The sequence below is a fragment of the Erinaceus europaeus genome, chromosome 8, assembly GCF_950295315.1.
Source record: "Erinaceus europaeus chromosome 8, mEriEur2.1, whole genome shotgun sequence".
Taxonomy (NCBI): domain Eukaryota; kingdom Metazoa; phylum Chordata; class Mammalia; order Eulipotyphla; family Erinaceidae; genus Erinaceus; species Erinaceus europaeus.
Genome location: NC_080169.1, coordinates 107,223,024 through 107,244,443, shown reverse-complemented (window position 1 = coordinate 107,244,443; position 21,420 = coordinate 107,223,024). Strand labels below are relative to the sequence as shown.

Here is a 21,420-nt window from a genome sequence, read left to right as displayed (position 1 = left end):
GAAATTGTAAGCATTAACAAAATTTCTTTTGATGTATTGCGAATGCTGTTGTCTATTTAGTAAGTGTTGGAATTCTTTCATTTCTTTATATTTCTTTTGGTCATGAGATTGACCTCTTTAATTTAGAGGCTTCCTGTTCCAGTGGTGAGATTTTAAAATGTAGAATTCTGTTTGCATGTGACTCATTCCTATCTTGGGTAAAGGTTTATTCTGTAATGGCTGTTGATTATTTATTCTGTCATATAATAGCACCTGTGTGGAGTACAGTAAGACAATATGAGTGCAGAAATACAGATTCTAGTACTTTTAACAGACTTCATCTTGTTAAAATTGACTGCTGAGGGAGTCGGGCTGTAGCGCAGCGGGTTAAGCGCAGGTGGCGCAAAGCACAAGTACCGGCATAAGGATCCCGGTTTGAACCCCAGCTCCCCACCTGCAGGGGAGTCGCTTCACAGGTGGTGAAGCAGGTCTGTAGGTGTCTTTCTCTCCTCCTCTCTGTCTTCCCCTCCTCTCTCCATTTCTCTCTGTCATATTCAGCAACGACAACAACAATAATAACTACAACAATAAAACAACAAGGGCAACAAAAGGGAATAAATAAATAAAATAAATATTAAAAAAAAATTGACTGCTGAATTGTATTAACTGCATTCTAAAGTGCTTGGCAAGGTTGAAATGGCTTACACTTACTTAAGTTAAATTATTCACATAAGCTGTGTTTTCAGACATGAAATTACTGAAGTGGAGGGCAGTGCCGCCGTTATGGGTTTTGCATTGTATTGGTTTTCAGAAGTTGTAGATCCATCAGCAATGTGTAAGCACTTTAATTTCAATATATTTTATTTAGAAGTAGGCATCACTTTTAAAATAGCGATAGAATACTACATTTTAAAATTTGCTAAACTGACAATAAGATGACTTAGGTATTGGCTTAAATTTATACTCTTATTTGCTTTTTGTAGAAATTTTAGCAGAAACTACAAGTCAGAAGAAGATTGGGAGAATGGTAACTCTTAATCATTTGCTTATGTAAACTATGCACCACATTAATGCTTTGAATCAAAATTGCTTATTAGCATATTAAAATAGACTGGGAAGGAAAGGCAGAAAGAGTACTATTGTACTCTTGAATAGAGGAGTTCTTTTGTCCTATGTCCCTCTAGGCTCTGAGTAGAATAGTATGCTACTTTTATCCTGTAGTTTGACAGTCACTGTGTTTTAGTCTGTCTCTATTTGTGTATCTTCTTTGCTCAGTCCATTAAAATGCTTACTTTCTAATTCTTTGCCAAATTCTCAAGGAAGTGAACTAAAAACCTAGTTTTGGTCTCATTTTAATAGTTTCTGTTATTTTTATTTTGCCAAAAGCAATATTATAGTCCTTTTTTCTCATTGTTTTTTGAATATAGCTTATAAACTACAAGCCGTTTAAATAATTTTATTTTATTATTATTATTTGCAACCTTTAATTTTTTTTGTCAACTTTTTTTATTGGGGGAGGTCAATGGTTTACAGTAAATGCAGTTGCTGTTCTCAATTTTTTGCAAAACACTCTCACCCTCAGCCTAGGTCCTCCTTCCAGTATATCTATTTCATAGGGCAGAGAGCAATTGAGAAGGGAATGGGAGGGAGAGAGAAAGAGAGGCACCTTTAAGCACAGCTTCACCCCTGTAGGTGGGGTCTTTGGGTTCGATTTTTCTTTTTTCCTTTTTTAAATTAGTGACTTAATAATTGATTTACAAAATTATGAAATAACGTCTATAATTCTGCACTGTCCTACCACCAGAGTTCTGTGTCCCCATTCCCTCCACTGGAAATTGTAGTATTTCTCTCAAGGTCACAGATGCAGGTTTACTATTATTTCCGTAACTAACTATACACACACACACACACACACACACACACACACACACACACACACACACACACACACACTTGTGTGCCCCACCCCCTCCGAACTTATTTATTTATGAGAATGATAGGAGAAAGGACCATTCTGGTACATGTGCTGTTGGGGATTGAACTCAAGACCTCATGGTTGAGAATCCAAGGCTTTATCCACTGCACCACCTCCCGGACTGCATCCCCCCACCCCACCCCCCCTATTTTCCTGCCTTCTCTTTCTTTCTAGGTTATACCTACACCTATTGCTACTTCTAAATGCCCCTCCCCCCCTTTACTCTCTCCTGGTCCTGATGGAATTGGAGTTCAGAGCTCAGGCCATCTTTCCGTAGCATTTCTCCCCCCTCTGGGAGTATGGACCAAAATTATATTTGGGGCTCAGAAGGTGGAAGGTCTGGATTCTGTAATTGCTTCTCTGCTGGACATGGGTGTTGGCAGGTCTCTCCATACCTCCAGCCTGTTTCTGTTTTTCCTTAGTGGGGTCGGGCTTTGGAGTGGTGAGATTCTAGGACACATTGGTGAGGCAGACACATCATTTGCCCAGGGAAGTCAGAATGGAATCATGATAGCATCTGCAACTTGGTGGCTGAAAAGGCAGTAAGATATAATGTAGGACAAAATGATTAATAAACAGGAACCAAAAGGTAGGAATATAGCAGATGAGAATAGGGATCTTGGGTAGGAAAAAAATCTAGGAAGTTTATTTTAGGTATGTTCCTAGGGGGCGCATGACTTTAGCAGTTTTTGCTTGAGTTTGATAGCTAACTTGGAGGTATTGTCTGGGAAGATGGTGTCAGAGTTTAGGATAAGGCTAAAATAATTGTATTTTAATTTTTATAAAGATTTATTAATAAGAGGGTGAGAAGAAGACAGAGAGAGTCAAAGCATTTTTTTTTTTTTTTTTTTAGCTTATTTGATGACAGGGATCTAAGGGTCTTCTGCACAGCTCCCAGCTTTTAACTAAAAGAATTTAAAAAATATTTTAAACAGTTGTTTAAACTAAGCACACCAGTATGTCAGAATACAAAGAATACTTACATAGGAGATTGAATAGTTTTTATTTACTGTCCCATTTGTGGCATTTATTCTAACTTTAGAAATTAATTTTTTCACAGTGCTTAGTTCTGTCTTATTGTGGTGCTGGGGATTGTACCTGGGACCTCGGAGCCTCAGGCATGAATGCTTGCATAACCATTATGCTCTCTCCCCAGCTATTGTCAGATGTATAAGGTAACAATATTACTAAAACCTGTTTTTCTCTCTTAATTTTTATTTGTCATTTAATGGTGATTTATGTACTTAAAAGATAATAGGGCTGTTCCCATCACCAGAGTTCAGAGTCCCCACCCCCTTCTAGTGGAAAATTCAATAGTTATCCCAAGGTCACAGATAGGGGTTGACTGTCTGTCTGTCTGTCTATCTATATTCCATTTTCCCCCTGCAGTCCTGCCTTTCACTTCCTTTGTAAGTCACACATACCTGCTACTACTTCCGAGTGTCCTTTCTTTTTCCTCTTCTTTCTCAGATTAGTGAAACATTGCCTGACTTCATCTGGTGTTTTCCAGGTTTATTTCCCTTTCAGTAATGATATAAAAGCAAAGATTTCTGGTGACAAATGTTTTGAGTCCCAGTTTTTTTTAAAAAAAATTATCTTTATTTATTAGAGATAGCCAGATATCAAGAGGGAAGGGGGGAGATAGAGAGGGAGAAAGTCACCTGCAACATTGCTTCATCAGTCACAAATGTTTCCTCCTGGGGGGGGAACTGGGGACCAAAATGCTTTATGGGGTGCAGAAAGGAGTTCTGACTTATGTAACTGCTTCTCCACTGGACATGGGTGTTAGCAGGTAGATCCATACCCCCAGCCTGTTTCTATCTTTCCCTAGTGCGATGGGGAGGTGAGTTCCTGGAAGCAGTGGTAAGGTTATCTGCCCAGGGAAGTAAGATGGAATCACAGATGTCTCTGCACCTTGGTTGCTGAAAGGCAGTAAGATTTTAAGCAGGACAGAATAAAACATGGCTTTCTAGTGGCTAGAGAAATTGCTCAGCTAGTACAATGTTCAACTTGTGTGCTTGAGGTTTCTGATTTGATCCCAGATGCTGTATGTACCAGAGTCATCCTCTGGTTTCTCTTGTTCTAATAAAAATCTCTCTGCCTTTTATGTAATTAGTAAACTAGATTGTACAAAACCATGATTCTAAGGTAGACTAATCAATCTTTTTTAATATTGAAATAAATTGCATTGATATCTTTTAAAATATGTATGCAAAACTCTTGTTTAGAATTATTTTTATAACTTGTAAGATACATAAGTATAATTTCTCACTCTTCTACTTAGCATAATGTTACTGAGATTTGTCAGACTGAAAAAGTTAAGTTACCCTTTTCTAATATGCTGAGTTGTGGGAATCATGAATAGATGTTAAATTTTGTCAGATCCATTTCTGCGTCTTTTGGGATGATTATGATTCTTTCTGTTCTGCTAACGTGAATTGCATTGAATGATGTTTTGAATGTTAAATCAACTTTGCATTCCTGGGATAATCACAGTCAAAATATTATGTCCTCTGCTTTATCTTTTTCTATCTCTATCTCTGTATATATGCAAGTTAATAAGATCTTTCCTTTTTTTTTTTTTTTTTTTTTTTTAAATCTCCTGGGCTTATCCATTTTGTCCCTACATTCAGGCAAAGCATGAGTTAGCTAAAGCATGAGGTCATGAGTTCAGTATTTGGCTTTACGTATAGCAAAGTGATGCTCTGATTCTCTCTCCTTTATTACTGTTTCTTTATCATTAAAAGAAAGGTGGAGAAAGAGAAAGAAAAGAGGTGAGGTGTGGGGGGAGTTGGCAGGGGGTAAGGCTAAACTGAAATTTCATTCATTTTAGTGGGGTCCTGCTTCAACTTGAGCCATACACACAGCAGCACACTATGTAAGTAAGCTCTTCTGCTGACACAATGCACAAGATTAAAAAAACATTGAAGACCGAGACCGGTGGCCCTTACATTTAGTTTATTTTGCTTTATTTTATCTTATCTTATTTTATTTTATTGCCCTTGGGATTATTGCTAGGCCTTCATACTGTATTGTGGCCATTTTTCTTTTTTTTGGGGACAGATATAGAGAAACTGAGAAGAGGAGAGAGACACGTGGGCACCGCGCATGGCTGATAACCTCTCTCTGTGGGTAGAGACCGGGACTTGAACATAGCTCCTTGTGCACACACACTACTGGGCCTTGGACATTCAGTTTAGTATTTCTGCTTGGGTTTATTTTCCCTTTTCTCTTCCTTTTTAAAAATATTATTATTAATGAGAAAGTTAGGAGGAGAGAGAGAGAGAGATAGCCAAACATCACTCTGTTACATGTACTGCCGGGGATTGAACTTGGGACCTCATGCTTGAGAGTCCAATGCTTTATCCACTGACCATCTCCCGAATCACTATTTTTTCTATCTTATTCATCACTTCTCGTATACTGTAAATTAATATACAGAGCTTTTACATTATACACTGATTTTTTAAAGACTTTTTTTATTGTTGTTATAGTTATTATTGATGTCATCGTTGTTAGATAGGATAGAGAGAGGAGGGGAAGACGGGGGGGGGGGGGGCTGGAGAAAGATAGATACCTGCAGACCTGCTTCACCGCCTGTGAAGTGAATCCTCTCCTCTGCAGGCGGGGAGCCGGAATTCTTAATGCTGGTCATTGCGCTTCACACCACATGCGCTTAACTCACTCAACCCTGTTTTTTTTTTTTTTTTCTTAATTGAAGAATAAATGTTGTCTGGAACTCCTGCTGACGGTCAGTCTGCGTGTATAGAGGACTGGTTAGTGTACACTTTAGTCTCTGCTTTGATTTTGTGCAGGTTTGATTTCTGTCTCATTAATAACACTTTCATCAGGCTTGCCTTAAATTTTTTTAGTGCCTAGGCTGTTTCTGAGAGAGCACAAAGCTAGTAAGAAACATGTTGATGTTGACATTAAAACATTTTTCATATTGTTGTATCATCTAATTTTTTATTTGACACCTATACTTACTTTTAACTAATTTAAAACAACTTTTCCTGTTATAAATGTGAATGTTTTCCTTTCTTATGTTTTTATTTACTTATTATTGGATAGAGGCAGAGAAATTAAGAGGAGGCAAGTAGGGAAGGAAGCTTTCCCCCTGCAGGTGGTGACCAGGGCCTTGAACCTAGGCCCTTGTGCACTATAACATTAGTGATTAACCAGGTGCACCACTGCTTGGCCCCTAATGTTTATTTTCTAAAGCTACAGCATTGGAGGCAAATAAGAGGAAGAAAACCAACTAACTACCCATAAGCAGTCCTACTAAGTGACAAACTGCTATTCTGATATATTTCCTTTAATTCACTCTTCTGTTTAGCAACTTTCTCTCCCCTCTCCTCAGATCTACCCACTCTTGTTAGAACCTGTGCATTGCTGTATATTCCTGTGGTGCTGTGTTGAACACAGGCTTTGTACCCAAATTCAAAGTTAATACCTTGATATTTATTTATTCTCTTTTGTTGAATACCTTGACTTTCATCATATTATGTGCATTGTTTAAATCTGTTGAATTTCATCTGGCCAGAATCATGTTCTTCATGTTGCTTTCTTTGCTCATTCTGATGTCTGTTAGATTCATCTATTTTACTGTGTAGCTGTAGTTTGTTTTCACGCAACTATTTTTCACCTTTACCCTCCTTCAGTATTCTCATTGCACATATGCTGATGTACTTGATGGTGTTACTGTGTTTCTCTGATGCTATTTATTTTTCACTCTTTCTGTTCTTCGAATTGCACAGTCTGTCTTCCCTCATTTGAAATGTTTACTATTAAATCTAATATTTAAGTTTTCTCATGCACAGCCGTGCCCCCCTTATATTGTCTCATTTTTTTGCCTGGCTTTTTGTTTTGTTGATGTATTTTGTTGTTGGGAAATGAGCATTTTATGTAATATAGCAATTTTGGGTAGTGGTTGCCTCCCACCTCTCTGAGGGCTTACTATTTGCTGGCTTGTTTAGTTACTGAGTGCATTATTTTAGTGAATTCTACTTCCTCTCTTGTTGCTAAGCATCTGGAATTGCTCCTTGGGGCTGACATTTTGGGTATATGTCCACATACACCTTGGGATGACAGTGTCTTGGCATGGCTCTCCCAAGCTCTCACTCTCTCACCACACCCAGATGTTAAGTAAGCTCCACTAATTGCCAGCTAACTGCTCTCCTATTTCCAACAGTGCTCTAGGATATATTTTGCTTATGTTGATCTAAATAAACAAAACTCAGGCTATTTTGAAGGAGTGCTTCTTAAGGCAAGTGCTTGAGATGCGCTCTGACCCCAGGAGGACTCATCTCTGATACTTTTATTCTCTGATTCTTCTACTATTATTTCTCCTGTGAACCAACTAGTTGATTTTAGCCTGTGTCTCCCTCTTGCCTCTTAACACTGTTTGCTCGGTTTGCTTTTGTGATTGTTCATACTCTGTACAAATGAAGCCAGACCCTCCACAAGATATTCAGGTTTCAAGAGCTGTTCTTTTTCTTTTCTTTTCTTTTTTTTTAAACTTATTTTTTATTTAAGAAAGGATACATTAACAAAACCATAGGATAGGAGGGGTACAACTCGACACAATTCCCACCACCCAATCTCCATATCGCATCCCCTCCCCTGATAGCTTTCCCATTCTCTATCCCTCTGGGAGCATGGACCCAGGGTTGCAGAAGGTAGAAGGTCTGGCTTCTGTAATTGCTTCCCCGCTGAACATGGGTGTTGACTGGTCGGTCCATACTCCCAGCCTGCCTCTCTCTTTTCCTAGTAGGTTGGGTCTCTGGGGAAGCGGAGCTCAGGACACATTGGTGGGGTCTTCAGTCCAGGGAAGCCTGGTTAGCATCATGCTGGCATCTGGAACCTGGCATCTGAAAAGAGAGTTAACATACAAAGCCAAATAAATTGCTGAGCAATCATAGACCCAAAGGTTGGAATAGTGGAGATGAAGTGTTGGGGGATACTCACTGCAAACTCTATTGTACGTCTGCTTTCAGGTATATATTTTGCACTAGTTTATGGATATGTGTGAACATATGCTCTATCTCACAGAACCTGGTCTATATCTAGGTTTTGGGACTTTGTTAGGAAGTGAACCACCTGGGATGGAATTAGAGAATATTATGAAAGGAAAGGTCTCACCCGAGTAATGAAGCTGAAGGGTTGTCATTCCATACGTGAAGTCTCTGGACACAGTCTGAGCTGAAGCATGTTGAGGTGGCACTCGTTGCATTGATTAGGTTTTGATTGGCAGATGCAGTATTATTTGATATGAATTGGGAGAGGTTTGTGGGAAAGTGGGCCCCACCCTAAGGTTCCAGGACTGGGGGAAATATAGGCTCTATAGTGGAAATGTGAGGTTCCTGCTGTCTTAGGGTTCAAAAAGACAATGGATAGTTATTGTTATCATCACATTATTTGGTAATTGGGTTAACTTTGAAAAGTCCTTTTGTTAGGGTTTGCTGTATAGTACCCAGTATCTTGTATATAGCTGTGCCACTGGTTGCTTCTGATCTACTTGGTCTAGGCTTTTGTGAGATTCCTCATATCAAATACACAGCCTATATATTAAAAAGACTTAGTCTGTGTTTTAAAAACTTCGAGACATACAATCAATTTTCCCCCTCTCCTATTAATTAACTAGTGATTTATATGACTACACTTTAATAGGAGTGTACATAAACACCATTCCCACCACCGAAAGACTGTGTCCCATCCTACCCTCTCCACCCCCCACCAGCCCAGGAAGCTGCATGTCTACGCCTCACCACAGGGGTTTTACTTTGGTGCCCTACTTTCAGTTTAGTCAGATCCTGCTTTTAGTTTCCATTTCAGATCTTCTTTCTCAACTTCTGTTGATGAGTGGGATCATCCCATACTCATCTTTATCTTTCTGATTTAGCTCACTTAACATAATTCCTTCCAAGATGGGTCAGAGAAGGTGGGTTCATTGGTCTTGATAGCTGCATAGTATTCCATTGTGTATATATACCACAGCTTTCTCAGCCACTCATCTGTTGTTGGGCACCTGGGTTGCTTCCAGGTTTTAGCTATTATGAATTGTGCTGCTATGAACATAGGAGTACACACCTCTTTTTGGTTGGGTGTTATGGAGTCCTTGGGGTATATCCCCAGGAGAGGAATTACTGGATCATATGGAAGGTCCATGTCTAGCCTTCTGAGAGTTTTCCAGACTGCTCTCCACAGAGGCTGGACCAATTTACATTCCCACCAGCAATGCAAAAGGGTTACTGTGTCTCCACAGCCTCTCCAGCATTTGTTGCTGCTGTCCTTTTTGATGTATGCCATTCTCACAGGAGTGAGGTGGTATCTCAATGTTGTCTTTATTTGCATTTCTCTGACAATCAGCAACCTGGAACAGTTTTTCATATGCTTGTTAGCCTTTTGGATCTCCTCTGGAGCAAATGTTCTGTTCATATCCTCTGCCCATTTTTGGATGGGGTCATTTGCTTTTTTGGTGCTAAGTTTGCTGAGCTCTTTATATATTTTGGTGATTAGTTTCTTGTCTGATGTCTGGCATGTGAAGATCTTCTCCCCTTCTGTGAGGGGTCTCTCTGTTTGTTTAATAGTTTCTTTGGATGTGCAGAAGCTTTTCAATTTGATGTAGTCCCATTGGTTTGTTTCTGCTTTAGTCTTCCTTGCAATTGGGTTTGTTTCATCAAAGATGTCCTTGAGGTGTAGGTGGGAAAGTGTTTTACCAATGTTTTCCTCTAAGTATTTGATTGTTTCTGGTCTAACATCCAGGTCTTTGATACATTTGGAGTTGATTTTTGTTTCTGGCAAGATAAAGTGGTTCAATTTCATTCTTCTGCATGTTTCAACCCAGTTTTCCCAGCACCATTTATTTGAAGAGAGCCTCCTTCTTCAATTTAATACTTTGGGCCCCCTTACCAAAGATTAGATGTCCATAGGTGTGGGGGTTTAGTTCTGGGCTTTCAATTCTGTTCCACTGGTCTGTGTGCCTATTTTTGTTCCAGTACCAGGCTGTTTTGATGATGATGGCCTTATAATATAGTTTGAGATCTGGGAGTGTGATGCCTCCATTTCTGTTTCTTTACCTCAAGATGGTTTTGGCAATTCTAGGTGTTTTCTGGGGGCTGCTCTTTTTTTTTAAATTTAAAACTCCTTTATTTATTTATTTATTTATTTATTTAATTTTTGAGAGAGATGCAGAAAGAGAGAAGGATGCAGAGAGAAACAGGCAGAGAAACACCAGAGTGTATGCTCAGTTCTGGCATATGGTGGTATGAGGGATTCTTTCTGTCTGTCTGTCTGTCTGTCTGTCTGTCTTTTTTTTTTTTTAACCAAAATCTCAGGTTTGACTCTGGCTTTTAAACTGGGCAGTAGTAATTTTGCCATGCTTTTAACTCTTTCTGAGACATCCCAGTGTCCTAATTGAGCATTTGTTGAAAGGAGGGTTTACACTTGCCTCAGGCCTCTTTGTCTTGTCTTTCCTGGTGTCAAGGTTCTGCTTTCCTTCTTTTGATAGGACAGAGGAAATTGAGAGGGAAGGAGAGATAAAGAGATACCTGCAGCACTACTTCCACTACTTCACTTCAGTGAAGCATCTCCCCTGCAGGTGGGAACCCAGGTTCAAGCTGTAGTTACTGTCTTCATCAGTTGGCCACTCTAACTTTTCTAATGAAGTTAGACTTTGGGTTTGGAGGGCATCATAAGTATGTGTTACTGTATGTTTTGGATATAATGAGAACAGCTAGTTTGCTTTCTGGTTAAGGGCCTAAATGTGCTTTTGTCTCATTATCCTTTTAAAACTATCCTTTCCTTTAAAAGATTATTCATTATATAGTTCTGTCTGATACCCATTATACATTAAGCAAATTGCTTTAAATCAGATGTTTTTAGTGATTGGGGAGATGGCTCAGTTACAGAGAGCAGAATTTATTGTGTGAGGCCCCAGGTTAGATACCTTGCATCATATGTGCTAGAGTGGTGCTATAGCGTCTGTCTGTCTCTCTTCCTCTCATAAATTCAGTTTTGAGACAAATGCGAATACCAAATATTGAATCATTTAAAAAATGTGTGTGGAAACATTTAAAAGAAGTGAATTAACTGAAATTCATTTTTCACATAAGTGATTATTTTCATAGCTTCTTAAAGTATTTTTCTACAAAGGCTACGTTTCTTTCTGATTCTGGTTTAAGTCATCCTTTCTGTCAGTGAGTGTACAGTTGGTAGGTGGGTAAGTTTTAATGCTCCACTCCCTTCAAATCATAGTGCTCTATCTAGACAAAGGACTGTATGCAATTTACCAAATTGTTATTTTCAATTTAGTAGGTTTCACAGCATATGAAAAAAAAAAAAAAGACCTTTCTCCCTCTAGTGAAATGCCCAGAGGAGTCTGTTACTCTGTAACACGTGTTTACTACATACAGACTTGTAATTGGGACAGTTGTTCCAGTGACTTTTAAGTCTGATTGTTACACAGTTATGGATGGATGAATAGCTAGCTACTTTCCTTTCTTTTTTTTTTTTTTTTTTTTTTTTCCCTCCAGGGTTATTGCTGGGCTCGGTGTCTGCACCATGAATCCACCGCTCCTGGAGGCCATTTTTCCCCCTTTTTGTTGCCCTAGTTGTTGCAGCCTCGTTGCGGTTATTATTATTGCCATTGTTGACGTTGCTTTGTTGTTGGATAGGACAGAGAGAAATGGAGAGAGGAGGGGAAGACAGAGAGAGGGGGAGAGAAAGATAGACACCTGCAGACCTGCTTCACCTCCTGTGAAGCGACTCCCCTGCAGGTGGGGAGCCGGGGGCTCAAACCGGGATCCTTAGGCCGGTCCCTGCGCTTTGCGCCATGTGCGCTTAACCCACTGCGCCACCGCCCGACCCACACTACTTTCCTTTCTTTAATCAGCCTTCTTTCCTTTCCTTATCCCTTCTGTCATTTCTTCCCAGTTGACATATATACATGTGTATGTGTGTATATGTGTGTGTGTGTGTGTGTGTGTGTGTGTATAGTGTCTGTTGAGGAACAAGAACTATTCTAGAATCTAGCCTGTGTCTTTTTTATTTTATTTTTAAAAAATATTTTATTTATTTATTAATGAGAATGATAGGAGGAGAGAGAGAGAAACAGACATCACACTGGTACATGTGTTGCCAGGGGTTGCACTCAGAACCTCATGCTTGAGAGTTCAGTGCTTTATCCATTGTGCCACCTCCTGGATCACTCTAGCCTGTGTCTTAATGGGCATTATATTCTATTGGAAAAACCATTTTGTTCATCTCTTTCCACCCGTATCAACCCCACTCTGCTGCAAAAAAACCTTTGGAGACTTGTTATATCATGCTGAAAGTACAGTGCAAATTACTTAAAAAAAAAAATTTTTTTTTTTTTTGTGATGCTGTGTCCTCAAGCATGCACAATTTCCCTGCTCTTGTGTTTTAGTATCTTGCCTCCCCTCCATTCAGTTAGAGGGAGAGAAAGAGACACTATGGCACCAGAGCGCCCCCTGGTGCAGTGGCAGTCCAGTGTGGTGCCAGGACTTGTGGTACCTGGGCCACCCATATGGCATACAAGGACCTGCCTGGCTCTCAGTACAAATATTTTACTAAATAGTTAACAGTCTCACAAGGGATAAAATGCAATCTCAGATAATTGGCTTTTTAAAAAATTAAGTTAAATTAAAAGGAGACATTGACAAAACCGTAGGATAGGAGGGGTACAACTCCACACAATTCCCACCACCCAATCTCCATATCCCATCCCCTCCCCTGATAGCTTTCCCATTCTCTATCCCTCTGGGAGCATGGAGTGAGGGTCGTTGTGGGTTGCAGAAGGTGGAAGGTCTGGCCTCTGTAATTGCTTTTCCGCTGAATATGGGTGTTGACTGGTCGATCCATACTCCCAGCCTGCCTCTCTCTTTTCCTAGTAGGTTGGGTCTCTGGGGAAGCGGAGCTCAGGACACATTGGTGGGGTCTTCAGTCCAGGGAAGCCTGGTTGGCATCATGCTGGCATCTGGAACCTGGCATCTGAAAAGAGAGTTAACACACAAAGCCAAACAAATTGTTGAGCAATTATAGACCTAAAGGCTGAAAATAGTGCAGATGAAGTGTTGGAGGGTACTCATTGCAGATTCTCATGTACTTCTGCTTTCAGGTATATATTTTGCCCTACTTTATGGATACGTGTGAGCATATGCTCTATCTCACAGAACCTGGTCTATATCTAGGTTTTGGGACTTTGTTAGGAAGTGAACCACCTGGGATGGAATTAGAGAATATTATGAAAGGAAAGGTCTCACCCGAGTAATGAAGCTGAAGGGTTGTCATTCCATACGTGAAGTCTCTGGACACAGTCTGAGCTGAAGCATGTTGAGGTGGCACTCGTTGCGTTGATTAGGTTTCGATCGGCAGATGCCATATTATTTGATATGAGTTGAGAGAAGCATGCAGGAAAGTGGGCCCCACCCTAAGGTTCCAGGACTGGGGGAAATATAGGCTCTATAGTGGAAATGTGAGGTTCCTGCTGTCTTAGGGTTCAAGAATACAATGGATAGTTATTATCATCACATTACTTGGTAATTGGGTTAACTTTGAAAAGTCCCTTTGTTAGGGTTTGCTGTATAGTACCCAGTATCTTGTATATAGCTGTGCCACTAGTTGCTTCTGTTCTACCTGGTCTAGGCTTTTGAAAGAGTCCACAAAGACTCAGCCTATGTATTAAAAAGACTCAGTCTGTGTTTTAAAAAGGGAAACTAAAAGCAGGATGTGACTAAATTGAGAGTAGGGTACCAAAGTAAAAACCCTGTGGTGAGGGGTAGACATGGGGCTTCCTGGGCCGGTGGGGGGTGGTGGTGGGATGGGACACAGTCTTTCGGTGGTGGGAATTCTATTAAAATGTAGTTATATAAGTCACTAATTAATATGAGGGGGAGAAATTGATTATATATCTCAAACTTTTAAAAACACAGATAATTGGCTTTTTATATAATTGTAGCTTAACTTTAAAAAATATATTGAAAATATCATTATTTCAGAGACAAAAGACAGACACACAGAGAGAGTGAAAGAGACCACAGCACTGATGCTTCTTTCACTGGGGTGGGGGCTGGCCTCGAACTTGGGTGGTGCAGGTGGGAAAGCAGTGCAGTGACCAGCTGAGCTTTGTCACTAGCCTGCAGCTTTTATCAGTTGGTAGGAAGATATTTTTTCTTTGAAAACCTCAGTAAGTTTTCCTGCCTTCCTAAAGGTAATACAGATGGTGTGTGTGTATCAGCACCTTATGGAGAGAAGAGGCATTGTGCTGGTGTTGGGGCGGTTGACTTACCTAGCCTTTTCATTTGACAGGCAGTTCATGTAGCATCTTTTTTTGTGTGTTTAAAAAATTTTTTTTAATACAATAGCTTGTACATGTGTAACATTTCTCAGTTTTCCACCTATTTATTTATTTATTATTGGATAGAGATAGAAATTGAGAGGGGAGGAGGAGATGAGAGGGAGAGAGACAGAGAGACACCTGTGACACTGTTTTCACCACTCGTGAAGCATTCTCCCTACAGGTGGGGATCAGGGACTTGACCCTGGGTCTTTGTGCACTGTAACGTATGTGCTTAGCCAGGTGTGCCACCGCCTGGCCCCACATCTTCTTTTTTATGCCTTTATGTAGCCTATATATGTGTAACGTACTTTGTGAGATACATGCCAATATAAAAACAACTGACATCTCCTATGTCTCCTACATTTGAAGAGAGTGATCAGTAACAACTGACACATAACAAATAATTCATTCCTTTTATTCATTATTCATTGACCAAATGCATGAGCACTTGCAGCCAGGTAGCTGCTTTGCATATCACTTTAAACATGATAAACTAGGTAACTTCTCTGCCCTTAAAGCTTTATTGTAGTGAGAAGAGACCATTAAACAAGAATCTTATAGTTATAAAACATTAAATAAGTAAAATAGAAGGTGTGTGGCATTGTGTTTATGTCACAAATTTTTGTAAGTGATAACTTTTTAAAATGGAAACTTAAAAATGGAATTCTAGATCCTACTCAGAGTGTGTATTTCATATCTATAAATAGCCTTCCATTATGTATAATTACAGTGTTTAATTTTGGGTGTGCAATGTATTCAGGAGTGCAATCTATGTAACTATTTAGTTGAATTGCATCATACACACATTTTATTCACCACAAATTCATCTGCTATATTTGCAAAATATTTTAAAAGATTAAAACAGCTAAACTCTTTTTTCCCCTTCAAAATCACTAAGATTTTAAAATTTCACTTTCATTGTTTATTCATTCTTTTACTTGATAGGACAGAGAGAAATTGAGAGGGAATGGAGATAGAGAGGAAGACAGAGAGATGCCACACATGCAGTACTGCTTCACTTGTGAAGCTTCTCCCTGCAGGTAGGTACCAGGGGCTTGAACCCCGGTCCATGTGCGTGCTAACATGTGTGCTTAACCAAGTGTGCTAACACCTGGCCCAATTATTACAATACTTTTATTTTATTTTATTTTTTTTATTAAAACCAGAGCACCGCTCAGCTCTGGCTTATGGTGGTACAGGGGATTGAACCTGGGACTTTGGCGCTTCAGGCATGAGAGTCTCTTTGCATAACCATTATGCTACCTACCCCTGCCTTATTACAGGATTTTTAAAGTGTGGTGGAACATGTAGCATAAAATCACCACTGTAAATATTGTAAGTGTGCAATTCAGTGGTATAAAGTGTATATACAACGTGTAACCTTTAATACTTTCACTTTCTAAAACTTCTAGCATTTTAAACTCTGTACCCATTAAATAGTATTTCTGTCCTCTCACCCCTTCAGTCTCTGGTATTCTTTATTTTACTATCCATGAGTTATTATATATGGCGTCACAAAGTATCTTTGTGATTTTTTTCACCTGTTATGTTTTGAGAGTTCACGTATATTGTAGTGTGTATCAGAGTTTGATTCCTTTTGTGACTAATGCTCTGTTGTATGAGCACACTACATTTTGTTTATACATTCAGTATTTACCTGTTGATGGACACATTCTGTTGTTTCCACCTTTGGCGTTATTGAGTGATGGATGCTGTTGTAAACATTGGTATACACTTATCAGCTTAAGTGCAATGCTTATTTAACTTCCTGGAGAAACCGGTTATATATTGTGACTTAGTATTTTTTTTTTTAATTTAAAATATTTATCCCCTTTTGTTGCCCTTTTTTGTATTATTGTTGTTGTTGTTGGATAGGACAGAGAGAAATGGAGAGACGAGGGGAAGACAGAGGGGGAGAAAGATAGACACCTGCAGACCTGCTTCACCGCTTGTGAAGTGACTCCCCTGCAGGTGGGGAGCTGGGGCTCGAGCTGGGATCCTTAACACCAGTCCTTGTGCTTTGGGCCACCTGTGCTTAACCCACTATGCTACTGCCTGACTCCTGATTTAGTATTTTATTATTATTATTTTTTTAATTCAAGATGTCTTAAGATTGATGAGACAATGCTTTATGCTGTTATAAGATTTTAAGAGTATAGTCACACACACACACACACACACACACACACACACACACACACACACACACACACACACACACACACACAAGTTCTAAACATAAAGCCTTATGTGTGTAATACTCTGGGATTGGCGGAAGACCACAGTCGAATAGTGCGCTGCTCTGGCATATCTGTGACTCAGGATTTCTCCCAGGCCCCACACACTGAAGGGAGCTCCAGTGCTGTGCTATCTTGCACTCTCTCTCTCTCCATCTCTTCTTCTCTGCCTCTACCTACAATAAATCAACATTAGTAAAACAATTTTGTTGAAGGGTTTTCTAGTTGTGCTTTTGACTATATGATTTTATTTTGTGTAACTACTATGATAAGTTTTAGTGATGCCGGAATAGTTTTTTACATGACAGCTCATTTTTTTAAGCACATACCACAAATATGCAGCTGTGACTTTAAGAATCATAAACATTGCTGGAACTTCCCCTTTTCACTTAATAACATTTTCATTACTATATATTACACTTTTGTAAACCTTATTGTTTCATTTCAATTGTTATTTTTGAAAAAAGTTTTTTTTTTTTTTTTTAAATACCAGAGCACTACTGAACTCTGGCTTATGGTAGTGTGGTGGTTTGAACCTGGGACTCCCAAGACTTCAGGTATGAGAGGCACTTTGCATAATCATTATGCCATCTAACCCTGCTCAGAAAAGCTTTTTTTTTTTTTTTTTTTTAACTTTTTACAAAGCTATTATTTTAATTATAAGTTGACTTATAGTTGTTCCCTAAAAAAATTTGCACCAGTGTGTTTGAAGGGTAGTGAGTTTATTTTAAAGCATATTCTGAAAGTTCATGGAGCAATTTATTGTTACATAAAATTTAGTTCAGTGGGAATAGAAAATTTCTTTTTAAATTTTTAATTATTTTTACTTGTTTTATAATGAGAGAGAAGAGGAGAAATGCCAGGCTAGCTTCCTGGGCTGGAGACAAATGACTAGGGACTCATGGCTGAGCTGGGAAGCAGTATCTCTCTCTTTTTTTTTTTTTTTTTTACTTAATCTATTTCTTTATTGGGGAATTAATGTTTTACATTCAACAGTAAATACAATAGTTTGTACATGCATAATATTCCCCAGTTTCCCATTTAACAATACAACCCCCACTATGTCATTTATCATCCTTCATGGACCTGTATTCTCCCCACCCACCCACCCCAGAGTCTTTTACTTTGGTGCAATATGCCAATTCCATTTCAGGTTCTACTTGTGTTTTCTTTTATGATCTTGTTTTTCACCTTCTGCCTGAGAGTGAGATCATCCCGTATTCATCCTTCTGTTTCTGACTTATTTCACTTAACATGAATTTTTCAAGGACCATCCAAGATTGGCTGAAAACGGTGAAGTCACCATTTTTTACAGCTGAGTAGTATTCCATTGTGTATATAGACCACAACTTGCTCAGCCACTCATCTGTTGTTGGATACCTGGGTTGCTTCCAGGTTTTGGCTATTACAAATTGTGCTTCCAAGAACATGTGTACACAGATCTTTTTGGATGGATGTGTTGGGTTCCTTAGGATATATCCCTAGGAGAGGAATTGCAGGGTCATAGGGTAGGTCCATTTCTAGCCTTCTGAGAGTTCTCCAGACTGTTCTCCACAGAGGTTGGACCAATTGACATTCCCACCAGCAGTGCAGGAGGGTTCCTTTGACCCCACACCCTCTCCAGCATTTGCTGCTGTTACCTTATCTGTTGTATGACATTCTCACAGGAGTGAAGTGATATCTCATTGTTGTCTTGATTTGCATTTCTCTGACAATCAGAGACTTGGAGCATTTTTTCATGTGTTTCTCGGCCTTTTGGATCTCTTCTGTGGTGAATATTTCTGTCCAGGTCCTCCCCCCATTTTTGGATGGGGTTATTTGTTGTCTTGTTGTTGAGTCTAGCAAGCTCTTTATATATGTTGGTTATTAAACTCTTGTCTGATATATGGCATGTAAAGATCTTCTCCCATTCTGTGAGGGGTCTTTTGGTTTGGGTAGTGGTTTCTTTTGCTGTGAAGAAGCTTTTTAATTTGATGTAGTCCCATAGGTTTATACTTGCTTTAGTCTTCTTTGTTACTGGATTCGTTTCATTGAAAATGTCTTTAAAATTTATGCAGAAAAGAGTCCTGCCAATATTTTCCTCTAAGTATTTGATAGTTTGTGGTTTAACATCCAAGTCCTTGATCCACTTGGAATTTACTTTTGTATTTGGTGAAATAGAGTGATTCAGTTTCATTCTTCTGCATGTTTCAACCCATTGTTTCCAACACCATTTGTTGAAGAGACTCTGCTTTCCCCATGTAATAGTCTGGGCCCCTTTGTCAAAGATTAGATGTCCATAGGTGTGGGGCCTGGAAGCAGTATCTCTTTATTCATGTGGAACACAGCACAATCTAAGCCATCTAAACTATAATCACAATCCTGTCCTTATATATATACTCTCCAAGTAGGGTGGAAACAGGATGTGACATAGAGAGGGTGGTGCTAAAAGAGACTGGTGCAAGTCAGGGTGTACTAGGAGAGGGAGCGGAGCAAAAAGACATCATGAACCAGTGGGGATTAAACCAATGCCCTGCAGGCAGGGTGGTGCTTAGTTAACAGTGGTTATGTAAATAGAATACAGTGTTAAGCAGGGGGGGATTAAACCAATGAATCAGAAGGGGTTTTAGAAGCAGAATTAGAAGCATACCAACAGAGACAGAGAGGGAGGGAGAGAGAGGGGGAGGACTAGAAGGGGGAGGGGAAGAGAGAGATGGAGAGAGATGGAGAGAGACAGAGACCTACAAAGATGTTTTCACGTTTTGTGCAAACTTTCCCTTCTGCAGGTGAAGACCAACAGCTTGAACCTGGGTCCTTCCTGGAGCAGTGTAACATGGGCTCTCAACCAGGTGCACCACTCACTGCTCAGCCCCCAGATTCATTCCATTTTCTTACTTACCTCCATCGCATTTTCTGTACTTAGCATTCCATTCCATTTTCTTCTCATTTTTCAGAGTTGACAAAGTTGAGTCTTCAAGCTTTAGAGTGACACAGTCAAGGTGGTGTAGCTATTAAGTAGAAGTGATGAGCTGGGGGAGTCGGGCGGTAGTGCAGCCGGTTAAGCGCAGGTGGCGCAAAGCTCAAGGACCGGTCTAAGGATCCCGGTTCGAGCCCCCGGCTCCCCACCTGCAGGGGAGTCGCTTCACAAGTGGTGAAGCAGGTCTGCAGGTGTCTGTCTTTCTCTCCCCCTTTCTGTCTTCCCCTCCTCTCTCCATTTCTCTCTGTTCTATCCAACAACGACGACATCAATAACTACAACAATGAAAAACAACAAGGGCAACAAATGGAAAATAAATAAATAAATATAATTAAAAAAAAAAAAGGAGTGATGAGCTGGGAGTTAGCTCTACATGTATTCCAGTGTCTACTGCATCCGGCCTCCTACATTTTCCTACTTGTGTAATTATACTTGGCAGCGGTTCTATGGCTTCTCTCCATGGTGCTAGAGTGTACAAAATGCACTTGCTTTTTAGCAGTCCAGGAATTGTTTGCTGTTTTGCACCTTTTCTTCCCTCTAGATGGTAAATTACACATCCTTAAAAACTTTTTTTAAATTGAAAGACAGAATCAAAAAGCAAACTCTCAACATATCTTTATAATAATTTACTTTCTAGAAAGTCTTCCAAGATTTTTTCATAAATCCTGTCATATTATTTTCTTCCTAACATTCTATAAGTTACTTCTGAAGCTCTGAGAAGCTGTAGTTACAGAAATGCCATCTTAAGTTCAGCTGCACAGACAGTGGACACAACACCCTTCAAGTTATTTAGTGTCTTGTTGGTGGAGCTTACATTGAACTCAATGTTTTCTATAGGTGCAGTTTTTTTTAGGGGGTGCGGTAATTCAAATTGGTGTAAGCTTTAGAAATCATCTCTAACCTGGTTATGTTTGTTTGTTTATTTTAAGCCACAACAATGCACAGCTCTGATTTAAAGCTTGAACTTCAGAAACTCAGTCATGACCTAAATTATGCTGACTTCCATGCTTACCTGGGTATTTCATATATATATATATATATATATATATATATATATAATAGTGGATCTGCAAGCTGGGATTCTTGATTGATTATAAATGAACTTACTACATATTTCTTTTTCTTCCTTTAATTTTTTTTTATTATCTTTATTAGAGATAGCCAGAAATTGAGAATATAGGGGGAGATAGGGAGAGAGAGTGACACCTGCTGTACTGTTTCACCATTTTCAAAACTTTTCCCCTGCTGGTGGGGACCGGCGTTTTGAACCTGGATCCTAGTACATTGTGACATGTGTGTTCAACCATGTGCACCACTACCCACCCCTCAAAGTGACTCTCATGCATTTATTTCCTCTTTCATGTAAGTTGTAGAGGGTAAAACCCTTCATTATTTGATAGATATTTAATTGAATAATATTTTGGATATTATAATTTTAAATGAAAAACAATTTATCAACTGAGCCTTTTAACAGTAACATATCAGTAATTGAAAATTTCAACTCTCCATATCCTAAAAATGATCAATTAGTCAATTTTAAAATGAGCTTGTGTGACCCAAGCTTGAGCCCACCCTCATTGCACTGAAGGAAGTTTTCATGCTGTGGTCTCTTTCACTTTCTGCCTTCTCTGTCTCTGTCTGAAAAAAATTAGGTTTGGAATATGAGCTCTATTTTTCTTCTTGTTTTAGTAGATTTTTTTGGTGATATTCCATTAGGAATACTTTAATTTTGTTTAAGGTGTCTATTTCCTTAGTTTAAAAATTGATTTATTTTCATGAGATCAGGAGACAATAGAGCACTGCTCAATTCTGGCATATGGTGGTGCCAGTGATTAACGCTGGAACCTGTGTATGGCAGTGTGTGAAGCAGTGCTGCAGGTGTCTCTTTCTCCCCATCTTCTTCCTTCCTTCTTGA

General features: G+C 39.3%; 1 protein-coding gene across 8 annotated transcripts in view; it reads left to right on the top strand.

The window, feature by feature from the left end:
• CNOT4 (CCR4-NOT transcription complex subunit 4) overlaps positions 1–21,420 on the top strand; it is a 134,383-nt gene that overhangs the window by 39,036 nt on the left and 73,927 nt on the right. The window lies entirely within an intron of this gene.